This window comes from Neltuma alba, unplaced genomic scaffold, assembly GCF_004799145.2.
Source record: "Neltuma alba isolate B1F8T4 unplaced genomic scaffold, ASM479914v2 tig00010317_pilon, whole genome shotgun sequence".
Lineage (NCBI taxonomy): Eukaryota > Viridiplantae > Streptophyta > Magnoliopsida > Fabales > Fabaceae > Neltuma > Neltuma alba.
Window position 1 is genome coordinate 301,416 of NW_021635230.1, and position 6,000 is coordinate 307,415.

A 6,000-nucleotide genomic window follows, 5' to 3' on the forward strand; every position below is an offset into this window, starting at 1 on the left:
GTTGGTAGCTTGTAATGATTGAGTTGCATTTAATGCTTCTGACATAAACTAGCTTAGCTGATATCATTTTTCTATTAAGCCTCTAAACCTATGATAATCTCACTCAAAGTATGTCATTAGTAGTTTACCACATTATTTACATTGAAGAACAATCATAGCTTGGAGTTAAAACATAAAATCTTTAAGTTATCTAAGAGATTAAATCTGTTAGAAAAATGATCCTTACTCAATAAAGTTTTCATGAAGCAAAGTAATTGATAAGGTCTTGAGAAGGTTCAAAAGGAAATATTTATTAAGTTAAGAATTGGGAACTTTAAAACTCAAAATCATAAGCGAAAAGATGGTTTCTTGAAAAGTTTTAAAAGCTTGTATTGAATAAGAGAATACTAAAACATATTTCTTGAGAAATTTATAGATAACCGAAAGGAAGTTCTAAACAATAAGACCAAAAACTTGAGTATCTTATCGATGAATAGATTTGAGAGAACTTGTTTAATTTGAGATTTTAAAAAACTTGTTGGATTGAAGTGTAAAACTTGAACTGATTCTCAGAAAGCCAGAAACTCAAAAAGATTCTAGAGAATGAGAACTTGATAGCATATTCCTCAATTAATCAAAAACTCGATAAAGTTATTGAGAAAATGTGAACTCAATAACATATGTCAGTTTGATGCAGTAAAATCTCTTTTTGTCACAGATCAATCAAGATACTCGAGAAAATAATGAAAAAGGTAAAAATTGATAACATTATCGATAAAATAAGTAAGACCAGAAAATCTTTTTAAAAAAGCTTTCCTCAAAAAATGCAAAGACTGAAATTTGAGTTTGAACTCGAGTAAACTAAAACTCAACAAGTTTGTCAAGAAACAAAAGACTTGAACTTTATTTTAGAGACTTTGGAAAATAAGCTTCAAAAATGGAGAAGGTTATCAAGAAGACTGATTATTGATAACCTTATGTAAAAAAAGTCTCCAAAATAGTTTTAGTAAGAAGTAAACAACATTATCGAGAAACACTCTTCATTCAAAGCATTTCTCTCAAGTTGCAAATAAGCTGAAGATTTAGGAACACATTTGTCGACATCAAAATTTTAATACTCCCTTCAATTCGAAATATAAGCTAACCTTTATCCATTTACGCTTATCAAAAGATTAATTAAAATCAATTTAAAACAATAAATATGTAAGGCATATATTTATTTTTCCAAATATGTCCCTTATTAATGAAGAGAATATATAAAAGATGCAATAAATGAGCCAAAGGGGAAAGAGAATATATAGGGGTAAAATTGAAAAAAAAAAACTCATAAATGCTTAGATAAAAGTGAATGTTATCTTATGAAAAAAAAAACCAAGCCTTTTAACAAAGATTAGCTTATATTTTGAATTAGAGGGAGTACTAACAAAAAGTAGTAGAAAATAAGATATTCGTTGAAGTAGAGTATATGAGCCTGTAGAGCTATTACTTTTTAATCTGTTAGCTGGATTGAGAGCTACATTTTTTATATCCTATAGGGTAGTTGCTTTTCTTCGTTTTCCTTGTAGAATCTCCAAAAATATTGAAGATGGCTGAGTATTCGCATATTCACAATCGATAATGCTATATTATCTGACAGGTTACTAAAACTACGATTTGTAGTAAAAGATGAAGGTGAAGATTCTGTTTCATTTATCCTAACTTTGCCTAAGTTGGGCCAAAAATAGCATGTCATAATTGGAACCAATAATAATGAAAATAATATAGCAATAACCATATTTATGATTAAAATGTGTGTGCCTTCATCTTGCTAGTCAGAAACTTCATTAGTTAGTTGTGCCAGAAATAACAAGCAGACCTCTAATGTATGTTGAGTTTAATAACGTGTGCACCTTTCTGTTTGTTTATGTTGATCCTCTGACAGTGTATGTAAGGGAGCTAATAAGAAGACATTACTTCCAAAGGAATTCTTTTCCACTGAAGTTCGAGCAAAACGTTAATATTACAGAATTTATATGAATGCGGCAGAAATGTGTGTAATATCATAATATTAGATAATTATATATTATGTAATATTCATATGGAAATATATGTGTTTCTTGCCACTAGATATCTTTTCTTGATTTGACTCCTTCATTTGCATTACTCTAGATTGCTTTTCTTCTTAGCCTCAACACTAAGTCTACAGGTCTCTCTTTCCACTGCATCCAAAAAAGGTAGGTTTATATAACGTCCAAAATTTTGAATATTAAGACATAACATGTAAGGCTATGAATTGAGTGATCATAAGCAGTCTTTGATAGTATACCCTGAGGGCAGTGTACCCAATAGGATACTAGGTTGTAAACTTAATGAGGTAGCATGTCCCTTTTCTGGAAGGATCCATGGCCTCCATGTGCCCTACTGACTTTGGTCAGTTAGGTGGCACTTGTGGAAAGTTTGTAAGAGTCTCTAGTTACATGCTTAGGGCTCAGCCCATGGGTTAAAGCTAGCAGTTATAAGGAGAATATAAGGCGAGAATTAAATGAGTAATAATGGATAATAAATTGAAAATGTGTGTTTATCTAGATTGCTATACTTGGTTTATATCTTTATAATATCTGCTAGTTAATATACATCAATATTGTCACATCTTGTTAATTTTAGACTTGAAAATGGGAAATATAAAATATACCAAGGGTAAGGCAGTGTAGTAGATAGATAGATGGAACAACTTTTGAACTAAAACCTGGTAGGGACTTGACTGTCATTTTCAAAATATCCGGTCAAGAAAGGGTAGATTGGAAGATTATGCCCAAAATTTTAGAAAATTCCTAAAAAATCATGAAAAATGGAATAGATGGTTTAAAATAGTATTTGAGGCCCTAGAAGTTTCAAAATTTGACTAGTTTAGGGTAACTTATGAATAGTAACACAAGAAAAAGTCTTTAAAATTTAAATTTTCTTGACTTGTGGCTTTGAAATGCGGTTCCAATTGCTTCCTTTTGATGGGACATATGGTCTAAGAGAGAGGCATTACATCAGAGCAGAGGTTTTGATATGTTATTGTATGCTCTGATTTTGAAGAAAATATGTTGTCAATTGGCTGATTCATTATGGAATGAAGTAAGTTTGCAGGGAAAGATATTATTATGGCCTGTTGTGAAGGAGGTCATTCATAGGAGGTAGTTAACGAGGTGGTGGCCAATTAGCCATACCTAGACTGGTAGTTTGAGGAAGAGGAGAATCTTGTCCCTCCTTGTCACATCCTGTAAATTTTAACCTTGACAATAGGAGTGAAAAATTAAGTCAGGGCCAATAGGTAAAGTAGACTAACTGATGAAGCTATTCATGACATAAAATGTAGACAGGGTTCAGATTGATATTTTCATAATATCCCATATAGGTATGACAAATAGCAAATGGTGTCAATCCCAAAAATAGGAAAAATAGAGCATTGAGGATTTGGAATAGTATATGAGGTTCCAGAGGTGAAAAAGGGGTGAAAATAATTGATTACAAAATTTTTAAGATTTATTAGTATTTCATGACTAGATAGGGATTTTTTGTTATAATTAATTATTGGAGCTACCCAAGGCCTCAATAATTTTAGAAAAAAATATGAAAAAAATTATTTAACATATTATTATGGATTTTAAAATTATCTTTGGCCTCAGGATGTGAAGGGAATTATTCTGGATAATTAGGGATGAAACTTTATCGTTAAAACCTGATTTTAAAAGAAATTCACTATAGGAGGTTAAAGGTGGAAATAAATTCTAGAAAAATTCATGAAACCTTTTTATATTAAAATACAATTTTTGATGAAGAAAAATGAATTTTTGAAGGCCCAAAACTATTACTGGAAGTTAGTAGAAGACAGTAACTGATATAATGTATTTTGACTTGATATTAGTAATTTATGATTGGGCCACATTTCCTCTTTCTCTCCAATCAGTTTTCGAATGATTTTGGGCTAAGGAAACACAGTAATTTCATGTAGCCTATGGTCCCTCATGTAAGAAGAGTTCAAACCCAAAACAAGCCCAAGAAATAAAGAAAAAATCACATGCTAAGGGACACTTTACATGACCTAAAGATGGAAGGCTATGAGAGGGGACACATGGCCCTCAAGTTGGTAGATTTTTAGGCCACATAGAAGGGATGTTGGTTGGCCAAAGAGCTCTATAAATACCTGATCATATAAGCTCATTTTCAACCAAAATTGAGATAACTAAGGAGAGACTTTGCTGCACCAAAAACTCAAGTAAAAGAAGACCTAAACAGTGCAAAACAAGAGGGAAATCACCAAGCTTCAATCAAAGATTAATTAAGGTATGTTCAAGCTTTATTTTGGCTATGTACAAGGGTTGTTTTGGCTAAGATTTTATGGCAAAATCCTAGGCTATCATGCTGCCATATTTTTGGTCACATTGAGAAAGGATTAGGAAAGGATAGAAACCTTGAATATAAGCTTGGAATGGCATGTTTGATTGATGTTTGGATTGAATTTTAGAAGAAATCCTAATTTCTGTTAATAAGGATACCTCTCGACCACTCTTGGTTCTTGAGGATAGAAATTTTTTTTAATGTAATTTGATGATTCTAATGAGTTTAGAAGGTGATTTTGTGTGGAGAAATACCATGGCAAAGTGTTTGAAATCATTGGAGTCAAAAATAAAAATCATAGACCCCTTAAACACCCTTTTTGACCAAGTTGAGTTAAGGGGGAAGAAGTGTGATTTTGTTAAATCTAAATTGATATTTGGGTTTTACATGAAAAATTTTGTAGGAATCATCCAAGAGATTGATTAAAACAAAGAGGAAGTAACAGTGTTACAAATCAAGAAAAAAGTGTTTATATGAGTATGCTATTGAGTAATAGTGTTTATGCTTTGAATTATTAGTAATGTGAAATACGTTTATTGCATTGATAGGCATCATGCAAGAAAACAAGAAGAAGCACCAAAGACCTTAAGAGGCTGAGATATATACTTAAGCAAGAGGTAGCATTGGATTCATAATTTGATTGCTATCTTGCTTATTTGAATGTGCATGTGTTACTTGTTTTATGATGCCACGATATGATTGAGCAAGCTATATGACTACATGTGAATTTCTATGTATAATATGCCTTGGTAATATGTAATGTTGAATGGCTTAATGATATGATATATGGCTCTCTTTCCATGGCAATAAAAAGCATATGAAAGCTTGTGCATGATAATTCTAGTTCCATGGTAACATGTCACATTTTTTGCATAGCATGACAATTGTAATTCATTGCTACTAAGAATTTCTATGAAATATCATTCCTTTATGTTTAAATTATTAACCAATTAGGGGTTGGATCAAGCAAGGAGAAAGGCAAGGAGATTGTCTTGGGATAGATGTAATTTTGATGCCTCTTGGAAGATTGTTTTGTAACCTTATGTGAATTGTCTTGGACTATTGTAATGATCTAAGTTGTCATGAATGTGAATGTTTGATTAGGGAATCATGTTTAAACATATGGCATATCAATGGAATAATCCCATGGTGTTAAATGAAGAGAAAAGTCAAGAAAAAGCATGAAAAAGGGATAAAATAATCGTAAAAATGCCTCATTTTCATACCAACGTAATTCTAACTAGATGATTGAGATTTTGGCTGAAATTTGGTAGACGTATAGATTATATCTTTTAGCTTCAAAAAAATGGTATTTCATCCAAATTGGAGTTTTGTATAGAAAGTTATGCCTATCCAAAGTTAGGTATAACTTTTGAAAAACTGAAAATTTACCATATAAATAGTGCCACTTTGTGTTAATTTTGGGATTGATTGATAAGGGCTTGATACCATAGGGCATTGTTTCTCTTAAGATAATACTAAGAGCTTCAAATAGAACTTAGAACCACCTAATTTTAATTTTTATAGAATTAGTTATGCTTTTTCAAATTTGGCATTGGTTTAGGGTTACATGAATAGTAACCTGAATTTAGTAAATTTTAAATGTTAAATTTTTCTAACCTAAGGCCATAAGAAATGGTTCCAATTGGTTCTATT